Source organism: Larus michahellis, chromosome 1, assembly GCF_964199755.1.
Source record: "Larus michahellis chromosome 1, bLarMic1.1, whole genome shotgun sequence".
Taxonomy (NCBI): domain Eukaryota; kingdom Metazoa; phylum Chordata; class Aves; order Charadriiformes; family Laridae; genus Larus; species Larus michahellis.
The window spans coordinates 97,658,009-97,679,609 of record NC_133896.1 but is presented as its reverse complement, the minus strand read 5'-3'; the positions used below and the strand labels follow the sequence as shown (position 1 = coordinate 97,679,609).

The window sequence follows — 21,601 nt, the reverse complement described above, 5'->3', positions numbered from 1 at the left end:
TCTCACACACTTCTCATGTTACATTGCATCCACGCTGGTGTGAAGTCAGGGGCGTTTACGCCCAGCTAATGGAGGGAGAATTGGGCCCAGACCCAGTATATCTCTCTGACCAACAGAGAGGATCAAAGACCTGTAAAGGCTAAGCAGGGGTGGTCCAAAAATATTAGAATCCGAAGCAATGGGATAAACTATATCAGAGTAAAATTTAAGTTGTAGAGAAAAGATTTGCAGCCGACATCCGTTCCCTCAGCCGCTGTTCTGACTTCCACAGGAAGCTTCTAGGTATGGCTCACATCAGTCAGGAAAGGGGATTAAATGGTTTTTGGGTTTAGCATGGTCTGGCACGCAGCAGGCAGACTAGATCGTGAGTATTTTGAGCACTGATGGCTTGCAAGTCATCAGAAGGTTGTCTGCAAGTGGATTACAGCATCATTCTCCAAATTTCCGCCCATACACTCATGCCTCATGCAATATCTAACACATGCAGTCAAATGAAATGGTGACAAATAAAAGCAGCTGTCAGAAATGAAAAATGCAGAATTTCAAAGGTTGGTTTGATTTTTGTTTGGCTATAACTGCAGGCTGCTGTGTGGTATCATGACATGAAAGAATCTGTGTATTTTTTTCTTCCCTGAAAGGTTAGTTTGTTCTTTGGATTAAAAAAGGATCGGAAACACCAAGATATGTATCGTTTTGAAATTCATCTAACCCTTGTTCTCAGAGACTGTAAATTCCTGAGCGCCATGCCCTTGGTATCAGCCGTGATTCTTTTTTCTAAAAGGAGACCTGGTTCCTAAAGTTTCAAAGCAATGACTGGTAGGTGCTTTGCTATCCTGGTCTTTAAAATGCAATAGAAGTGTACGTGTGCACAGCCTGATGCTAAGACAAAACAGAGCATATAGGCACAGAGGCACAGAGCTGTAAGAGCAGCTCTTTCTGCCTTTTACCCAGTCTCCAGATTGCAGTAGGGTGACAGCGTTGAGTGGAGACACCATGTAAAAGTAGAGTGGAGAGTATAAAAAAGGATACTGCAGATAGACAATGCACAGCCAGGCTAACCCCAAAGGAGAGAGACTTAAAATGTTTCATAAGTCAGTGTCTGCAAAGCTCAACGACAGAGAGTTGGATATATTGCTGAGGATGATATAAAAGGGTCATATGAGGAATAATGAACGTAAAAAGGGAAACTGCAGGTTGGTAACATACTGATGTTTTGGGAGGTGTGTGTGTCTAACTCCAATTTGGACAAGAACACAGCAAGGAGCAGCCCTGTCTTGGGGCAGTGTCTCCTGCAGGCTCCCCCCGGTTGTCTAGCCACTGGGGCGTAGCTGGAGAAGGTAGGTTTAGGGAGCGTGACACCTCTGACATTGCTTGGGAGGTCAGGAATGTCCTCTGGCCAGCTGGCCCCTCTGGGGAGAGGAGGGTTACCCTGGGGTGCATCCTCAGAAGCTGAGGGCTGGCACCAGCCCTGATTTGGCCCCATGAGCTCTCGGCTGACTCCAGGGCACCAAGAAGCACCAGCTCGTGCCCAGGGCCGGGCTTTCCCTGGGGGCTGAGCCCAGAGCGGGACCTGCCAGCGCTGCGGGGCCTTCCCCGCACTCCCCTCGGTGCCTGGCTGTCTCCAGGCCCCGGCCGCCAGGCTGGGATGTGGGTTAGCAGATTTTTTCCACGCTGTTTCTCCGGGATCCCTGACAGAGCCCATCAGAGCTGCCTTTTATCAGCATTGCACGCCTTAGTGAGCCTGTCATGACTCACACACAATGTGCTCTGTGCCGGATTAATCCGGCTGGCTTTCATGCTCAGGATGTGGGCGACGGGCAGGGTTGGGGGGCACGGGGACGGATGCAGGGCTAGCGGGGGCCCGAGAGACTGGGGATCCCCAACGTTTTCACTTGCTGAAGGTAAAGACTTGTTTGAGGGCTGTTTCAGGGGACAGGGAAAGATGAGGCCATAGGCAATGAAAAAGAAAGAAGGAAAGGCAACAGGTGTGTGGGAAAGTGGTGAAGGAGGAGAGATTATAGGTAAATAATAGGTGAATAAATGGACTACAACAAAGAGAGAATGTCATGTAAAGGGAGATCCGTGTGCCTTAAAAGGTAAGGTCCCTTCTTGATAGACATTACAGGTAGCTATTTCGCATAGGTGTAATTACTCAGGGACTGCAACCCAGCTAAAGGGATCTTTTCAGCCTTCAGCATTAACCTGGAACACCTTTAAGATACCTCCGTATCTTGACTATTGATGTCTGTAAACCCTCAATAACTTACTTCAGGTTAAGAGAAGCAGTAAAAAGTGTGAAATCTTAAACCCAGTGAAGTCTGTACTGGTGGGAATAAGACTGCCATTGACTACTGTAGCATCAGGTTTCCATGTAGAATCTCCACAGAGACCCCACAGAGAAAAGAAGTGGTTCATCTACCATGAGGAGAAACTAACTGCTTTTTTTCCAACAAACCTCTGCAAGCCTGGAAACAGCAGGGGAAATGGATTGATAAAAGCCACCTAACCAATACTGCGCAAACATCTTGCACTCCCTGCTATGATTCCTAGCTGAAGGTGTGCACACACCAAAAGAACCCCTGATTTTGCATGAGCTGGGGATGCTGCAGGCACGTGCATATACATAATACGGATGCATATGCTAACACATTGTCTACATTGCATATATATGCATATGTATCTCCTCCAATTTGAGATTCACAATGTTAATTTGAAATTATCCATTCTATCTATTGCATTTTACCCATGAAAGCCCCATTTTCAGCACCTACTGCCTAAGTTCCCATCTCCACTTGGAAGGGTGAACTACTTTATAATATATTTCTGTCTATCCGCTGCACATGCATCCTAAAGTTTCCAAATAATTTTCCATTCAAGGGCCTGAATAAGCTTGCCTACTGCTGAAACGGCACCTTCTCTGGGGCAAAACACAACACTTACTTAATAGCACGTAGCAACGTTGTAAGAGCAAAAGATGACATGCACAGTCTTGTTTTTACCTCCTATCCATCAGGGGAGCATTTATCATTACTTTGAGACGGATTCGTGTGATAAACCCAAAGGCAGGAGGGCACGTACTACCAGCACTACCTCTTTCTGTATACGGCAGGTTCCTGGTGCTCTTGTATCCAGCCCCAGGATTTGCCACATCCAGCGCTGGCAGTGAGGTGTGTGGTCATGATCACAAAGGTGGTTGCATTGGTTTTCACTGCATGAAAAGTTTTAAACTGTAGAAGAGTTGTTGCTAAGTTTTGAGGAAGAAAACCGGATCCTAAGGGGAAAAAAAGGCTATTTATTTAGGGCATTTGTCTGAGCTCCTTACTCAAGCAAAAGGGTTTACCCATTGCATCTGATAATTTCCAATGAAAAAACCCTTCTCTTAAAGACCCAGTCCTCCGCCCAAAATGTTGACTGACATTGTAAAACACTCCCCAAATACAAGCGGATCTCTCTGACTACTGATCCCTGAACATTTTAAAATGAGGAAACAAAGGGACCCAAATTGGGTCACTTCATAGACCTAGGAGCCCACTGATTGTCCAAATAATTCATATCAATGAACTCACTACAAACAGAATGGTAGTTCTTTACAACATCCCCTATAGATACATAGTACAGACCACAGGTACAGCTGTACCCGTATATAACACATTTTATGCCAATATACCTATCACTGTGCAAAAGGAGAATGATACTTTTGCAGGGATATGTTTCTTTTATATTGTTTTTACTGTGTCTGAAATAGGAATTGTACCAGTAAAACGATCCTGTTGTCAACCCTTCTCTGACAGAAGGCAGAGCTATCACTGGTTCACTGAGATTTATTTTATTGCAGATTATACATGTTACGCCTCATGTGCAAACACACACATAAATTCTGAAGTAAATCTCAGTGAACATATGACATTTCTGTCTGACATCAGGGTAAGCTCGTCACAACCAAGGCTATGTCCCTGGCTTGGACCCTAGTGGTAAAACTAAACTGACATTGAGTCGGTTTAGTTTACAGCAGCACAGATTTCCTAATATAGACAGGCCCTATCTCTTGTCCTCCTGTCCCACCCCCCTCTTTAATTTGTCTCTGAGTTTTGACGACTGAATCACTTCCCCCTTTGTTTCTCTGATTTCTTTCCTAATCTTCTGCTCCTGAAAGATGCTTAGTTCCTGAATCCCTGTACAAATACACTTTTCTTTCTAATCTTCTCACCAGCCAAACAAGGTTTTATTTGTTTATTTAATTTGACATGCCGAGAGAGAAATGATCCCATTTCCTATGGATTATCGAAGTAACAAATAGCTTTACAAGAGGGTAAACAAAGTAAAACTCGTGCTGAAACTCCTTTGAACCAGAGGCTTCCCGTTCACATCCCTTCCTAATGTGAGTCTTTCCCCTCTCCTCCCTGCTACACATGATATGACTTTCTGGTCTCTTTGGACAGTGGCCACTGCCTTCAGATCAGCCCGCTGCTTGTGCTGAGCTGGTCACGGCCTCCTCATCCTTCCCTTCACCAAACTCACCACAAATTACCCAAAACATGGCCAGACAGCTTTGAACTCACTCTGTGAAGGCGCGTTTTCTCCATCTTGTCTTTGGCTCCGTAGCCCAATTCCCCCCCAACAATTTCCATTTTTGCAAAGATTCAGAGCTAGGAAAACCTGGGGGTGAGCCCAGGAGTCTCCATGAAGACAGGGATGCCGCACTGATTTTTGTTGGGATATTTGCCTAACTCAGGCGCCAGGCATGGACACCTGAAAGTGTCACTCTGCGCACGCACCTCCTGCAAGGTGCATTTATGGAGAAAAATAAACAAGACAAGAAAACCCAGGCCTGAATCTGGGCTAAAATTCAGAAGGACTCGGAGCCAGGGCTGCTGATGGGCTCCCCCAAGCAGCGTGCAGCTCACATTTTTTGGGGGCATTTAGGTTTGAGGGCTGGGGCCTAGCCTGTTCCCCCCTGCCCCCAACATCCCTTTCTGTTTATTACTCCTGCCGTAATTGGGAGGCATGTGTGGATGAATTAAACATAGCAGGACGGATGAGAAAACTCTCCCTCTTAGCTGGCTGAATGAGCAAATTTAACTGAGCCTGTTACCCACTGAGTATCGTGCCGACATGCCAGGGTCCGGTTTCCTTTGAGCTCGCCCTTTCATGCGGAGTCCCTCCGTGCCCCCCGCCTTGCTCCGCACAATATCAAACAGCTGGAGTTTCTGCAGCCCTGAGGAGGAGCCTTTGCATCCGATGGCAGCAGCAGTGGGAGTTTCGCCTGGGATTTGAGAGGGACGGGGCCGATCCAGGCAAGCCGGTAGCTGAAGATCGGGGGGCTCTGGCACCTCCAGAGGGGGATGGGTACCCCCCCAAACACAGCGTGTGCCTGGTCACTGCCCACAGTAAAAGCTTCCTTATGCCTGAGAGAATGCGGCTAAAGGAGAGGTTTTTGGCTTTCACACTACTTTGAGTTTCAGCCAGGCCAGTGGCACCCAGAAATCAGTTCTGGTGGGTAGTTTGAAATAAATGGGTGCCAGCCTAGAGCCCGTGTCCCCGGCACAATAACAGGGCAACTGCCTGCAAGCAGGACTGCTGCTGGCTTGTCTGGGGATGCCAGGAGGACATGGCCGCACGAACGAGCATCCTGCTTCATCCCCAAGGCATTTCTTCCAGCATTAACAACGGGGGCAGGTGGGAAGCGCAGAATACGAAGGGTGCTGCTGCGCCCCGCGTTTCCTCCTCCCCAGGGATAAACAGGGAATGTAACCCTGTGAGGCTGCAATCTTTTTTTCCCTAGCATTAAGCAGGCCCCGGGGCACTCCTTTGCACAAGGTAGCTCTAATCCTTCTCCCTTGCCTCTTTCTTCCCACCTCTCTAAGCCTAAAAGTAGTCAGGGCTAATTCAATTCCTGTTTTAATTTAGGACAGTTTATGAGTGCTCTAAATTAGGAAACCCCTGTTTTTCAGACGAGGCAGGTGCTAGAGGTCTCAGCACTTGTAAAAATTAGGCCACTTAGTGAGGTGTCTACGTACAGATTTAGCACCTGAGGACTGTGTTACTAAGCAGCGTAAAGAAAAACTCGGAATCTGGGAAACAGTTCTTTAAAAGGTAATTAGACAGCAAAGTTAACATTGTGGAGGAAGGAAGTGTGTGTTCAACCTGATAAGCCTACCCATTCAAATGCAAGTTGAAGAGCCATCAATACTATTCCCCTAGAACTCAAGAAACCCTGCAGAAGAAATCAGTTTTGACATTTTCAGTACCCCTGTCATAAACCAAGGAAATAAGAAACCCAAACCCAAATATAAAAAACCCCAAATCCTTCAAATCATCCTTATGTGTGAGAAATGGGTAATCCAGGAGCACAGGCCCCTACAGTGCTGCTAAGCATCAATAACTCTGAAGCCTAATGACAACATGAGAATAAAATTTAACTCTTTCACTTTCTTCTCTAACTGAAGGACTTCAGATTTAGAAACTACAGATCACGTTTATCATCTACGCTCAGTGCATGGCAAAGGTGTGAGAAACCTATCTCCTGACCTTTCAGTGACAGCAGATTTGTTTCAAGCTAGTCTTTACTGAAGGGTTTTGAAAGACAGAGGATTTCCCTGCACCTCTGGGTAAATTTATGTGTTGGGGCATGTATTCATCCTCTGGTGTGGGGGGAGGCAGTGAGCAGGAGCTGGCTTTGTTTAATCCCGGGGGTGGTGTCATTGCTTTTTCTGAAAATCTGTGCCTGAGATGCTTTCCCCGTGAGGAAGCACCTGCCAGGAGGGATAGCTGGAAGAAAAGATCTTTTCCTTCTTGTCTCGGTTTTCTCCATGTCACCTCCAGAGAAGCTGCACACGTTATGGGTTAAGAGAAGGAGTCAGTCACCTTCCTTGAAACCAGCTGGCTAAAATCACATATAGACCGTTTGACCTCCATGGGATGGAACTGTCTCCATTTAGCAAAATATTAGTCCCCATGCTTAGGGGGAAACTGCAACTTGAAATAAACATTTGGGAGCACCTTATTTAATCTGGATGCATGCAAAGTTTGGCCTTTTGCATAGTCATTTCTCTTCCTCCTTCTCTCCTTCCATGCCTTCACTTTTGTTTCAGGTGTCTTCATGTCCTGATCCAGATGGTCTGTCCCGGGTCGCACAACAAGGCAAGCAGGATGGGAATCCTCTCCTGGAGGGAATGAGCCTGTGGGTGATGCCAAGCGGGGAAAGCACCGTGGGTCCCCTCACAAGCGTTTGTTAAGCCTGTGAGGCAGCTCGGCAGATGCTTGAACTTCAGAAGCACGACCGGGGAAACTGAGGCACATAAGAGACCACTTTCCTCATCCCACCCAGCAGAGTGCCACCACCGGAGCCTGGAGGAGGGCAGGAGCCTGGGCTGGGCAGATCCCTGGCAGTGCTCACACATGGTCACTCCTCCGTCCTTCCAGCAGGTGCCTGGCGGTGCGGGGACAGACCTACAGAAACGGGGAAACTTGACAGGTGGTCGGTGCAATTTCTACGCAACTCTCTGGGCTCGGTCCCTCCTGGGAAGGGGCCGGGGGGAAGGTCTCCCAGCAGATCTGCCACAAAGTCCTATTTATTAGCGGCCCATTTCCTTACAACTAACGAGTGTTGGTTCTCACAGCCGGGATGAGGTGGGATGGCCACCCGCTGTGGGGAGGCCACTTCAGCCAGCGAGGCCCGGCGGCTGCCACCCCACCGCCACCACCACCACCATCACCCCACTGTCTGTCCCCTCCCCGGGGCAGCCGGGGACCCGCCGCTGTCCCTGTACCCCACAGCCGGCGGGGCGGCCTCCCGCCGCCCGGGCCAAACTCTTTGGCCCAACTTTCTTTCCTGCTTCCGCCTGCCGTGGTGGAGGGGAGGGCGGCGGGAAGCGGCCCTGCGGTGCCTCCTTTGGGGGTGGGCACCGGCCAGGCCATGCCGGCCGGTGTTATTATGTGGGGAGGGCGGGGGGCGGGACGGGACACGGACACAGGGGACGGGGTACGGCCGCTGCCTGTTTTTTGGGGAAAGGAGGGGGTTTATTTCGCGTTTCTCTCCCTTCTCTGGCTCCTCCTTCTTCATCCCTCCTCCTCAGGGGGAGGGGAGGAGGGAGGCTCTGGGGCAGGAGTAGCCAGAGCAGGGAATTGTTTGGGAGTTCAGTCATCCAAAAGCCGTCTCCCGTATGGAGGGTCTGGCTTCCCGCATCCCGGCGCCTCTTCCCTCCTCCTCCTCCTCCTCCACCTCCTCCTCCTCCTCCTCCTCCCGCCGCGCCTGAGCTCTGCGCGGCCCCCCATCCCTAGCGGCAACAAACACAACCACCACCCCCAAACCAAGGGCACCCCACCTTCCCCTTCTCTCCCCCTCGCCGTCCCCCCCAAAGCCAGGCTTTTCCCCTCTTTCTCTCTCTCTCTCTCTTTTTTTTTTTTTTTTTTTTACTTTTTTTCTCTGTGTGTGTGTGTGCTGAATTCCCCGCAGATCCGGCCTGGAAGTTCCCCAGCTCCTGGAGTTAAGCCTCTTTGTTGCTTTCCTTTCGTTTGGGGGGCATCTTTGTGTCTCCCCCCCTTCCACCCCCTCCCCGCCTGCTGCAGCGGAGGCCGCGGTGAGTGAAGCCGAGGGAGGGGGGACACGGGGGGACTCGGGGGGGGGGGGGGGGGGGGCCGGGAGGGAGGACGGGCTGCGGCGGGGCGCGGGGCTCGACCACCATCCCCTCGCCGCCTTCTCCTTCATCCGGCGGCGGCCCATCTTTGTGCCGGAGTTTGGGAAGTTGGCGTGGGGATGCGGGGAAGGGGCTCTGCCTCGGGAGGCGGGAGAGGTGACAGAGGAGGAGCGGCGACCCGCAGGTCTGTCCTCCCTCGGGCAGGTGAGATGCGGGGACGGGGATGGGGATGGGGGGGTTGTCCCGGCCCTTTCCCTCTCCAGCTCTTCCTCCTGGGTCAGGCGGCGTTAATGGAGGGCCCAGGCCCGTGCCTGGAACTTCTTCCCCAAAAGCTTAGTCTGAGACATCCGTGGCCCCATCCTCGCCGGCGGCTCGTCGAGGAGGGAGGGGGCACGGCGGAGAGAGGGAAAGGGGAAAAAAGCTGGGCGTAATGAACCCCGGATTCATCCTCCGTGGCTCCAGCTCTTGTCAAAAGCTGATGGGAGTTTGCAGGCAAGACCCGGCTCCTGCAGATGCGAAGGCATTTCGGAGCGTGCCCTGTGAAGGGGGTGATGCTGCAAAGCGAAGCGAGGGTGGGTAGTGTGCCAGTAAAGTTTTTCTCCTCTCCTGGTGCGACTGCAGGGTTTTTAACCCACCGGTGCGAGGATGAGGAGCGATTTGGGTTGGGGGAAGTGATTTTTCTGCCCGGCGGTGGGATGCTGTGGGGTCTGTGCACGCGTGCCTCCGCTGCTTGGACGGCAGCTTTGGCAGGTCCTCCGGATGGTGACTGTAAATAGAAAATGTGCTGGGGAGAAGGTGGGATGCTGAATTTGTAGCTGTGTCCAGACGAGACTTTTTAAAGTGCGCTGAAGATACTAATAATTACTTTGAAAAATAATAACAGACTTTTCCCAACACCCCCCCAGCTGGCAAAAGGTACTTAATGCAATTCTTGTATTTTTGAGGCGCTTCCGCAACTAATTCTGGTACCCCAAGTGTTATTTCACTGGCATTGTGGGAAAGGCAGTCCAGGTCTATTAAAGGGGGAGGTTTGTCCTTGTTTGTTTTAAAGAAACTCTCTTGACCTCTCTGCAGCATTATGCGAGTGGGATAACAGGAATCCACACACACACTGTGCGCCCGCGCGTAATTCCCGGCATGTCTTAAATTGCTTGTTTTTCTTGGTGCCCAATTCTCTTAATTTCTACACCGCTACCGTGGTGTCTTTTTGATACGTTCATTTGCAATCTACCATTAAAGTTTCTTTTCCCATGGGCTAAAAAACTACTGTGGAAAATATTAGAAGAATGTGGGTGTTTTGTAAGTAGGATTTTATCTTAGTTTTCTTTTCTTTTGAAACTAACTGCCTGTGTGCGTATATTTAGAGGAGGGTTCTTGCATATTTATGCATATACATGCAGACGCTTTTATTTAATGGGTTGGATATTGAGGTTTTGGGCTCCAGGAAGGATTTCAGCAGAAACACATCATGGGTTTGCAGTGAAGATTTCTTCTGTTTATTTAAGTGACCTAAAGAAATGAAGGTGAAATAACTTCCTGCACTAATGGGAGTCATCTTGGGATCTTTTGAAGTAAATAGCACAATTAAGGAGAGCTGTGAGCTCCCTGCTGGGTACATCATATTTTCTAACAAGAAATAAATGGAATTTTGTTCCATGTACTTTTCTTAGCCCTCCCCTCTAGATACAGTAACAGGGACTCATCCTGCACACACAATGCAGACGAGGTCACAGTAGGTGTTGTCCGTGAGGGTTGAAGTCAGATACAGAGCAGTCCTCCCTGCTGGTGTAGTTCCCACTGGTGAAAATGACACAGGTTCATCTGAAGGGTGCACAAGGGTCCTTGTGCGGATTTGAAAGGCAAGTTCAGTTTTCTCCCTCTCTCATACACCTGCATAGCCACAAGACGTTTCTTTGAGAAATATCTCAGTGCAAGTAACTGAATCCACACACATCTCTTCTCTGGTTGGTACACAGAAGAAGTATTACAGGTGCTACAAACTGGCATGTAAGTCTTACGGGTGCTCTGTATCCCTACAGTCTGGAAAATACAGCTTTTCTGTATCTTGTACTGACATGATACTGAAGCACAGAATGAGAGGTTCTTAAAGATTGCAAAGTGAAACCCAGTGCCTGGTGTTTGCAGAGGTCTTTCCAACCTTTTGGGTGTGAGACTCACAGTTTGGAGTTTTGCTCCATTGAAGGACGGGGGAATCATTGCTCAGTCCCCCTCACTTTTTGACGTTCTGCTCTGTCCTCAAAACTAACAGCAGGCAGATCCCTCTGAGCCCTTGTATCAACTTGCAGCCCTGCAGTTGCCAGGCTGCCGGTACAGCTCCTTCCACCTGACTAGGGCTGGCAGAGTTGGCCCTTTGGGAGCCAGCTGAAGCCTCCTGCCGAGCAAGGAGCATGGGTTGCAGGTGGGGCCATGAAGCCAGCAGCCTCCTTTGTCCCCGTCCTCCCCAGTGATGCAGAGGGGAAACTTCCTGAGTTAAGAAAACTAAGCCATTTGGGGCAGACCTGTATGTTTGTAGTTTCTTTTCATTGTTGCTTAATGACCACACTTGCCTACACTACCAACAAATCTACCTGCCAGTGCTTCCCAGCCTCTTCTTGAATTGCATGTCCTCAGGAATGCAGAAACCTCGCAGTCTGATACCATGCACGGAAAAAAAACCCCACTATTAGTTCTTCTGCCCAGGCTGTGGGAGGTAAGATGGGTGACAGGGCAGGAAAGACACTCTTTGGGTGGAAGCACAGGTTTGGATGTGGAGTTGTTTGGGCTGTGTCCTCAGCACATGCCCTGTGTGAGATTAAAGAATTTTCTCCACAGCTTTGGTTTTCCCATGCAGAAAACAGAGCTAAACCCTGTGCCAACAGGGTGAGCGCTGTGGCAGGGCAGATACTGCCATCCACGTTGACTCTTGTCAGCCGACCAGCACCCAGCCTCATGTCTCTCAGGGTGGAGGACCAGGGAGGACCTGCTCTGCTGTGCCAAGCCTCTCCAGGGCTGCTGGAGGGCTGGAGAGGCACTTCTGTGTCCCCAAACCCACTCCTTTTCCTCAGGCAAAGACAGGCTGTCTCCCCAAAACACCCATCGCATGCCTTACGAAGTGGGGGAGCAGTGGCAGGGAAGAGTGTGTTGTGGACCGTGTTGGTTGTTTTAGCCCAGGTTGGCCCACGGGTGGGTTTTCAGAGACCTCAGGCTCAGTTAGTCTCAGTTTAGTCACTCAGCCCACAAGTAGTTACAGCAGCAGTTAGGCCGGTGTAGCTCTGAGTTAACAAAAGTTTCTTCAGCAGTAAATAATGGTGGACCAGTCGTTTTAATGCCTGATGCCGAGTGCCTGAGAGGTATGAGGCGCAACTCCCTTGGACTTCTTTAATGTGCAAGGATAACTTGATGTATTGCTGCTGGCATGCTACCGACCAAGGCTTGCAAATCTCTTGGTTTGAACCGTTACCTCCCGGGCTAAAAACTTTGCAGTATGAAGTCTATGGTTGGGATGGGATATCCCGCAAGGAAAAAGCCTTCTTGCAAAATCTTCGGAGACTTCCTGTTTCTGGTTAGACTGAAAACATCCTGAGGGAAAAACCTGCTGCTGTGTATTTTGGTGCTCCTGTGGCCAGTCTCGGTTTAAGAGGTTGTTACGTATTCCAGTTCCTAGGCCACGAGAACAATTTAAGGAGAATAATGAATAAATGAATTGCAGGTCCTTTGGTGGAATGCAGGTGAATATCATCTTCCAGTTTTCTAAATGTACCTTGGGTAATTGTTCAACAAAAGGTATAACAAGCATCTTTTTTTTTTATTTCCTTGTATTTGGTTTAGTTCCTCCTGACCCCGAATCATACGACATTGTTTCTGGTGCTTCGTTGGCTGAACATAGTGCTTGAAGCTGGTTTTCTGGAGGGAATGCTTGCAGGGTAGGAAGCTTGCAAAATTTGCTTCGCATGCACATTTGCGCATAAGAGTTTTTTAAAATCTGCTCCACAGGAGTGTGTGCTCCAGCTGTATGAGCATCCTTGGCAAATCAAGACGAAAGGAGTGTGGATGCAGTGGCAGCAAGTTGGCTGAAGAGCTCAGCAAGATATTTGTTGCAGGGGGAAAAAAAAAAATGCTCAAGGGTTGCACAGTCCCAAAGCTGCCGCAGGCAGTGCAGGGCTTTCTACATAAACAGGGAACAACAGATCCCTGCCCTGAGGATGTTGCGTGCTCCTTTTATTAAAATGGCCTCTCTTCTTCCCTGCAAAAGGACAAATGGGGATGGGAGGCTCAGCTGTGCCTGATGGGGTTGTTAGCAGAGCACCTGGCACAAGGCAGACAGGGTGCCTGATAGGGGCTCTCAGGGCTGCCGTTGTGCGTTGCAGGAGCCCTTGAGTAAGAGGCAGTGCCAATTTGTTTTGGCTCTGGTGGGATTGATGGAGGGAAATGTGCTTCGGGGAGCGTGTGGGACGTGCTCGAGCTTCTTCGCCCTCCTCGTGGGCAGTGTGCCAGCACAGAGGTGAGAGCCAAACTTTACCCTTGCTTTCTGCTCGGCTGCTCCAGGGAAGCTGCTGCCCTGTGGCCGAAACCCTTGCCTGAGCTCCCCTTAGACCTGAGGATGGCGGCTGCACCTTGTGCCCCTGCAGCGGGTCGGAGGCTTGCTGGGCAAAGTCCAAACCACACCACAGCGTGTTTCCCCTATGAAAACCCACTGTTGTCAAGTTCACAGAGGTTTTGGGCTGTGGTGTCTCTATCTACGTCTGTGGAAGCCAGATGGTGTTTTGGAAACCAGTCATTTTTCATTAACTTCTGTGCCCGGCGTAGGCAGTAAGTCTTTCACCCTGGGCCCCGCAGCGGCAATGCCATTTTGGCTTTACAAGGTCCACTCTGGCAAAGAGATTAGCCAGCAGGTCGTACTCTTATGCAGAGCCACAGTCCTGGGGCCCCGCCAAATGCAAGGATGTGTTCACTGGTTGCAATGTCAGCGAGTCTGAACAAGCTAGTGCGCCTAAAGACTGTGCATCAGGCCCTTCTGCTATTCCTCATATCATGGGAGTGGAGAGGAAAAGGGTGTAAAGATCCCTGTCAGAAATGTGTCATCAGGTTTCAAATGACAAAATGAGGTTGCTTTTTATTTTTCTTCTATCAAAGAAATTCTTCTACCACAGAGCCCTGTGAATCAATGTGTTGACCTTAGTGTGGTTAAGAAAACTTGTGCTGATATAAACCTACTGAGGTAGTCTTTGAGAAATAAACCTCAAATGTGGATGCACTGGCCTAGAATATAGCATTTATATGCAAAATGCAGCTTCCTCTGGTAATGTCACTGTAATTTATGCAGGTACAGCAGCCATCTTGCTTAGTGATGCCAGTGTTTTAGGGCACAAGCCTGGGGTGTGAGGAGAGCTGGGTTTGGTTCTCCACTAGACCGCAGATTTCCCCCTAGGTTGGGGCAGGTTGCTCTTTGCCTCAGCTCTCCACCTGCAAAACCTGTAAGTGGCACTTCCCTGCCTCCTTGTGGTGTTGAGGTTAGGTCTGCTGGAGATGGAGAGAGACCATAGGTTTGCTGGCCCTCGAAAAACCTCTCGGATGAGGACCACGGCTGGTTTCAGCAGAGAGCCTCCCGCGGCATTGGCAGCCCAATGGGCGGCTCCTGCGGTTGCCTCTGGGGGCGTCCACCCCTGCCTGCTGGGTGGATGTGTGCTCTGCTGAGGGTTGCGTGATGCTTTTGGTTTGGAGGGTAGGCTGGGTGTGCGGCTGTAGGGAAGGCGCTCTCTGAGCGTGACCCTTGGGGAGTCTAGCGTAGGTAGTAGCACTGCAGCTGCAGCGAATTTATGGCTCCAGCCAGTGGTGGTACAGAGAGGCCATTGTAGTCCTATGTACTGTACAGTGTACATCTCGACAGGCAAAGTGGCTCCTGGGTTGGTTTTCACCCCCCACCCCTCCTCCTCTCCATCCCTTCACGTCTAGCTTTATGAAGTTCCTCCCCTTAAATTGCAAATTTGGCCTTATCTTCAAAGAAGCCCTTTGGTGCCAAGCTTTTAAAGGTAGGGAAGAGGCGAGAGTGAAAACATCAAATCCATTAACAGCCCGGTTGCCAGAGAAAATGTTTTTTAAAACAAAATCTGAAACCTTAGTGTTTGAGATCCAAAGCCGAGATTGAATACAAGTATGGGCCTTGTCCCCAGAGAGTCGCAGCGCTGGGAATACGCTGGCAGAGACCATGGAACGAGGATTCTTGTGCATGCACGCACACAAATAGACAATTATTTGGAAGCCAATGGTATTCTGAATGCTGAATAATAATTTACTTCATCTAGTGTCTTCTGTCCCAAGTTGCTCCGTGAGCTGTAGCTGACGTGGAGAGCGTTCCCATTGCTCCAGTCCTCTGCTGGATGGCAGTCCCCTCTGGGGCAGGAAGGTGGTACTTGCTTGCATGTTGCTCGGCCGTGGGTGGTAAAAAGGACTAGCTGGCCCCACTTCTTCAGAGCTTGCTGCTGTCAGTGAGAGATTCCTTTGGGCCCCCTTAATGGTGATGAGAATGCGATTTTTGTGGTTTTTTTCCCCCAGAAGAAAGCTGCTTGTTTAACAAACCCAAGCAGTGTCAGAGTGGAGGGATGGATTTGAGTCCCAGTGTCAAGAGGTGTTTTCAGAAACATGCTGGGTGGGATTTTTCAGAAACACCTGGGGTGACTTTAATGATGTGGTGGAGAGTCAATGAGACTTGTGCATTGAGAGACCCGACAGCTCTCCCCTCACTTTTAAGTACAAGGTCATGCTTGGCAGGTTTGTGGGATGGTCCCACTGTTACCAGTGTAGCAGCTGCCCAAATTAGCCCTGACCACCTACTCCTGCTGGAAGTGGAATCTTTATTTCAAAAGTGGCTATCATCAGGCACGTCTTGGCTTGCAAGTAGTTGAAGTGCAGCTTCTAAGCCAGAGCCATCTGGGCAGAAGGAGGGCACCATGGCCCAATTATCTAGCCTTAATGGGGTCTGAATCCAATGAGGAGCACCCCATCACTGTCTCTTTCTTGCAGCACGGCCAGCCAGACTGCAGCGGAGCTGTGGGACCCTGACAGGAGAAGGGCTTGACATCTACTAGATTTTGAGTCCCCATGGGGACTTCCCTGCCCCTTAGCTGGCCACAGAGTATCTGTCTTGTAGCTGTCAGACACCTCTGGAGCTGCTGGTTTGTAGGGTGAGACAGGGCAGTGAAGAAGCTGGGACGTGGAGAGCTCCTCAGAGAAACATGCCAAGTGCTCTGGATGTGTCCATCATCACTGTTTCACCAATCTGATGCTGCGCTTGGGGTGTCCGGGGCTGGCCTGAAGGGAAAAGGTCTTTGTTTCCCAGCCTGTGAGGAGCAGAGCTCCTGGTTGCATTCCAGCTTGTGCCTGAACACTTCCATAATGCTGTAGAGAAAAAATCCAGGGCAGTGAAAGTGCTAGTTGCTTTTGAGGACCTTGCTGCTCTGGGTGCCTGAGCTGCTGTGAATGTTGCAAGAGTAGCATAGCACATTGGCACCCCAGCTCCAGGCCAGCCACCAGAGAGGGAGAAGGTCTCAGGATCATGCTCAACTATGCTCAGTAACCATGCAGCCCATTAGCTCGATGATGGATGCTGAGAAAGGGAGGTCAGTACCAATGTATGGAGCTGGAGTTGCTGGAGCCTGGGTGTGTGTTTGCTGACCCTACTCCCTTCTTGGCAGGGAGGTGAGTAGCCAGTCTGGGGAAGCGCTAGGGAAGAGCAGTATGGTTTACATGGTTATAGCGAGACAAGCCAGCCCTGTATCTCATAGGACAGGCACTAGTCTACTAGCAAGATCTAGCTGTACTTGCCTGGTACGCGAACACGCAATACAGGCTGTGGGATCCTGCTGATTGCATCATGAAGCCTGTAGTCTTCTGGGCGAGCAAGGGTCGACTATTTACATCATGTAGCAAGCCAGGCAGGAACATACTTGCTAAACGTACGGTTGTCCAGTTTTCCCCACGATTGCCTGGACTGCGGATTTGGGGAGGAGGGAAAAGGAGCGCAAAGAGAACAACATCAAGAACAAAGTGTCAAGCCATGTTTGTCGTTGATGCCTGACATGCACTCTACCCCATAATCTGGCTCCCCTGGGATAGCTTCGGACATCCTTAACCTCTGAGCCACTTCAAAGAACCACCTTTAAAAAAACTTCCCAAACTAGTGACCAAGCAAACCAGCAAAAATTTCAGCAGCCACAAAAATGTGAGCATAACCCAGCATAGCTCCAGCATTGAAGATAAGTAGAGGTTTCTCAACATTGACTCTCTGGATGAAGGCCTGAGAAAGGCCTGCCACGCCATCTTCCCCATCACCGTATTCCAAAACCTAAATTATTATTTGTATTACAGTTGTGTCTACAAGTTTTAACCAAGGCTGAGACCCAGCTATGTTAGGTACCATGCTAACTTGTAATGGGAGATGGTTTCTACATCCTCATTCAAAACAGCAAGACAAATGCAGAACAGGAGGTAAAAACAGAGTATGACAAAGGACACATGTGCCTTGGGGTGACTCAGCAGGTCAGGAGTGGAGCTTAGTACAGACCCCGTGTTGCCTGATACCCAGTCCCATGCTCCATCCTCTGCCTTGGCCTGCTCTTCAGAAGAGGAGGTCAAAGTTGAGCATTGCCAGGGCTTGACTGAGAGTTGTCTCCCTTGAAGCCGAGAGTTGTCCATAGCAGAGTCTCATCTTCTGTAGTCCATAGCTCACATCAGTCACTCACATCAGGGTGATGTAGCTTCATGTGCTCCAGTAAATGGTTGCCTGAATGGGGCACTTGGACCTGCAGGTGACGTTGGTAGCATCTTGCTGCTGTGGCATGCCTTGCTTTGGGGTGGGCAGCCGGTCTCGCGGAGCTGAAACTTCTGCCCGTCTTTCAGGAGGCAATTGAGCAGGCATTCTGCTGGTGTGCTGGGGGAATGGCAGGTGGAAAGCAAGAGAGTGTGGCTGAGGGGGAAGGAAAGGAGCCAGTTATGACTTTAATTCTCTCCTGTCAGCTAGTTTTCAGTTGCGGCATCGTGCTTTGAAAGATAACTGGGGGAGCAGAGAGCTAGTGTAATAAAAGCGTTTTGCTTGCAGCGTGCAATCTCATTACATAAATATTGCGTGCCTTCTTTCTCGGGGCGGGGGGTGGGGGGTCTGGGACTGTGCTCCTCCTGCTTTGGAGGCACCGGCTTTCAGTGCACAAGCCAAGGATAAACTCAAACAGATGCTGCTAAGGCCAAGTCCATGCCTCTTGCTGTGACCCAGGTGCAAGCAGAGAGGTTGCTCACCTCCCCATGGTCAACACGGAGGTACCTTATGCTGTAGGGAAGTGCAGGAGGAGGAATGAGGAGGAGCAGTGGTACAAGGAGCTGCTTTTCCTGAGAGCTGCAGGGTTGAGCACGTGGCCTGGGGACACACAGGGGTACCTGAAAGCTAACCTGACCCCTGCAGGCACTGGTAGCCCAGGATGGAGCAGCTGTGTGGACACTAATAGCAGGACATGAGCAAAACTACCTCTCAAGGGGGATAGGATTGCTTCAGTGAAACCTGGGCAGGTTCCTTCACCCCTCCTTTCTTGTCTGACTTACAGCACCATTTTGGGGAGCAGGTGGGAATGCATATGCATCCTCTTCTGGCACCTGTTTGTTTGCAAAAAGCTGTGGGCAAACTCTCCTGGGGGGATGCTTGTGGCCGTGCCGTGCTGCTGTCTGAATAACAGCATGAACTGCAGTCGGAGGCTTTTTTGCTTAGAAGAATGCTTTGAAACATATTGTTTGTAATGGCACTGTGTTGCCAAGGGCTCTTTGTGGCTGGATGAAGAGATGACTCCATGCTCTGCTCTGCAGGGAGAGGAGCCTATCTGAAGCAGGACTCCTCCATTTTGCAAGTGGGTTTGATCTGAACTCTTCAAGCTAAGTAATTTAACTACATAAGAGATCTTAGATGAAGTGTTCAGGCCCCTCCGGTTTCTCCCTAGCTCAGTCAGTGCCTTGGGAGCGTGAAGAGTGGTGGGAGATGCCAGACAGCTGCACAACTATGGCTTTTTCTTCTCTGTTGGCCCCAGGTCGCTCCTCGTGCATGGAAGACTGCAAGGAGGCACCAACGTAGCTGTTGCCTTCATTTCTGTCCAGGTGAATTTGGCAGGGTGTGGGATGGAGAAAGTGTCAAAAAATGTGTTTATGCCACCCCATCCCTCCTTGTGCTTATGGAAAATAATCACATTCCTCTCAGTTTTGCTGGGGAGGCTTTTTTTTTTTTTTCTTTCCTCAGACCCTGCAATGGGGAGGGAGAACGGGTTTGCAGCTGAGGCTGTTGCATGCCCCTGTTCCCCGCGTGTGTGCTGCCTCCCAAAGGATGCAGGGGCTGCCGCCAGGCTCTCACACCCTCTTTTCTCCGCATCTTCTGGCTCTAATTTCTTCGCTTCTGCCTGAGGTCCCCCTATGCCAACAACAGTTGCTGGGGCTGAGAAAGGCTTGTTGGGCCATATCCCGGATGCCCCTGTCCTTACTTGTTTTGGGGAAGGCTGATAAGGAACAACTGGGGGTGCCTCCCCAGGCGCCAGCCCGCTGCCGGAGAGGTGCTCCCAGTGGGGTGCTGGCATGTTGGAGCGGGTTCAGGGAGCCCTTGCCTGGGCAGGGTGGCTGCCTGCAGTTGCAGGCAGGGCTGCTGCCTCCCTAGAGGTTATTCTGGAGAAATACCATCCTTGAAAGGACAGCCACGTCTCTCCAGCCCTTCTTTCCCCACAGCTGGTGGGTTGGGGCTCAGGGGTTCAAAGGCAACGTTCTCAATTCTCTGCCAACATTTCTGATCTCACGACGTTTTGCAAACTGGGAGGGTTTTGTGTTGACCTGTCTCCCTACTGGCAGCCAGAGAAGCAGCTCAGTGGGGCTGGCGGACGCGGCATGCACCGAGGTGCCAGCATCTGCAAGGGGCATGTAGGCACCGGGCCAAAAAGCCTCAGTGAGCTGTTAATGAGCTACAGATTGACAGCTTTATCTGGGAGCCTGCTGCCTTGGGCTTCTAGAGCTTTCTGCTGAAGAAATACATGAGTAAAAGCTGGTGGTAGATAAGGGTTGGGAAGGAAGACCCTAAATTAAAGATCCTTAGAAAGGCACATCTAGGGTGGACCTCAAGAGATCACCTCTGACAGAGGCTCCTCGTGTTTTTTTCTGAAGGTTTCCTTAACTACTTGGAGGCTGCAAAAAAAGACTCATTTTCTGTGTAACACTTTTGTCATCGATAGGTAAGACCAGCAGAGGTTTCTCTGTGGCTTTTACAGCAGAGGCTTTCCAGAGGCTTTGCTGGGGTACAAAGCCCCAGAGGCTGTGATGGATGTGTTCCCCTCTTGCGGGGAAGGACGCTCCCAACAGATGTTTGTTATCGGCAAAGCGGGGGAACAGACAAACTTCAGCTGGTGAGAAATGCAGAGGGAAATTATCACTGTTTCCCTGTTGGGCTTGCAGAGGGAATTCTGGAAGCTGCTTTTTGTCCCGTTGTTACGGTTTATGTTTATATAGCTTCTCTCTTTCATGAGGGACTATTAAATTCTGCAACGTGTTGTGGATGTGACTATATGAGAACTGCTTGCTTTACCCATCCCAGGGCAGAGTGTGCCAGCTGCACAACTTGATTTAAAAATCATGGAGCAGCATTGCCTCAAAACTGAGGAGTGCTTTTCATCCTGAAAGAGTTTATGGTATTTTCCAAATTAAGAAATGGTCAATAATTTCCCTATTGGTAATTGTAGCTGAGTTTTCCCAGTTGCTACCGGGAGAGGGGAAGTCCTTATTCCCTTCCGCTCCTAAGATTGCATTTGTGGTCTGTAGCGAGTGACAGTATTTAGCATAAGTTGGAGGGTAGGTACTGACCGAGCTGGTCTACAGATGACACTGCACTGAATAGTGAAAGTTTTTTATAGGGGTATTTAGTGCTATGGGACAGTCACAGACTTCCCTTCTCAAAGAAAGCGTTGACAGTCTCTGTAAGCAATTAGAGATAAATATCCTTGAGGCAGAGGATGTCTCTTTATTGTATTTTTTGTAGAGTACCTAATACTGAGGTCTTAAGGGAGTCTCTGTAAAATAAGAGAATTGAATACTCCTTATGTTCCTTTACGGGACAGTAACATAAGGATCTTTGGAAGATCCAAAGTGTTTTAAATATGTTTGGTTTTTTTTTTTTCCTGGCAGACAAGTGAGCAAATGGCAGAGATTTGCTATGTTCTCCCAGACCACTGCGGGGTGAGTCTTTGGAGAGGATGATCTGATCTTGTCTGTGAAAAGCCTATGAACACCTCTCAAGCAAAGGCGATTTTTGCATAAAAAGGCTTTCTAAATTGGTAAAGCACTTCACAAAAACATCTTAGTCCTTTGCAACAGAGGAAGAAGTAGACTTCTTGGCTTAGACCATTGCTGGGGCTTTTAAGAATTTCTTTGGCTGAACAGTATACGTTCATAGATGGAGAGGAGAGTCACTTCTGTTCTGCTTCCCCCGCTGTCACCTCCTGAGGCCCAGGGGCTGGTGTCGCAGTTTCTTCCTGGTCTCTTCACTGCACACGGTTTTCTCCAAAAATGACTAAATATATAAAACAAGGATTGGGTTTTGGGGTTGGTTTGTTGTGTTTTTTTTCTTCCCCTATTCTAGGACAGATGCTGACCACAGTCATGTGGGGTTTTTTGTTTTTTTTTTCTCCCTTACTTCCAAATGCAGTCACATAACAATAGCCTGGAAAAAAATACTGGAAATGAGTTGGTCATGAATTTGTTTCCTTTTTTGGGCTATAGGGAGCGGGTTAGCATTTGGGTGAGGAGGCTGGGAGCTCCAAGCCATCCCTTCCAAGGTTGAAGGGGGTTTAAATGGGGCACCGTCCTGGTAGAATGAGAAGTACTGTAGAAAGGCAGCCTTTTGTGGGCAAGGACTTCCATTGCTCCATGTGCAGAGCCTCGCGCTTGGGGCCCCTTTTCTT

At 49.8% G+C, this 21,601-nt stretch overlaps 1 protein-coding gene across 6 annotated transcripts in view; it reads left to right on the top strand.

Moving 5' to 3' along the window:
• The first annotated feature begins 8,445 nt into the window (after positions 1-8,445).
• The window catches only part of BOC (BOC cell adhesion associated, oncogene regulated), a 58,693-nt gene continuing 45,537 nt past the window's right edge, over positions 8,446-21,601 (top strand). For 5 of the 6 annotated variants that reach the window (XM_074594764.1, XM_074594749.1, XM_074594755.1 and 2 more), the window contains exon 1: positions 8,446-8,579. The gene's annotated coding sequence lies outside the window, so the exon portion shown is untranslated. Of the gene's footprint in view, positions 8,580-18,700; positions 18,768-21,601 lie in introns of all 6 variants that reach the window. The other variant, XM_074594781.1, reaches the window with a different exon arrangement.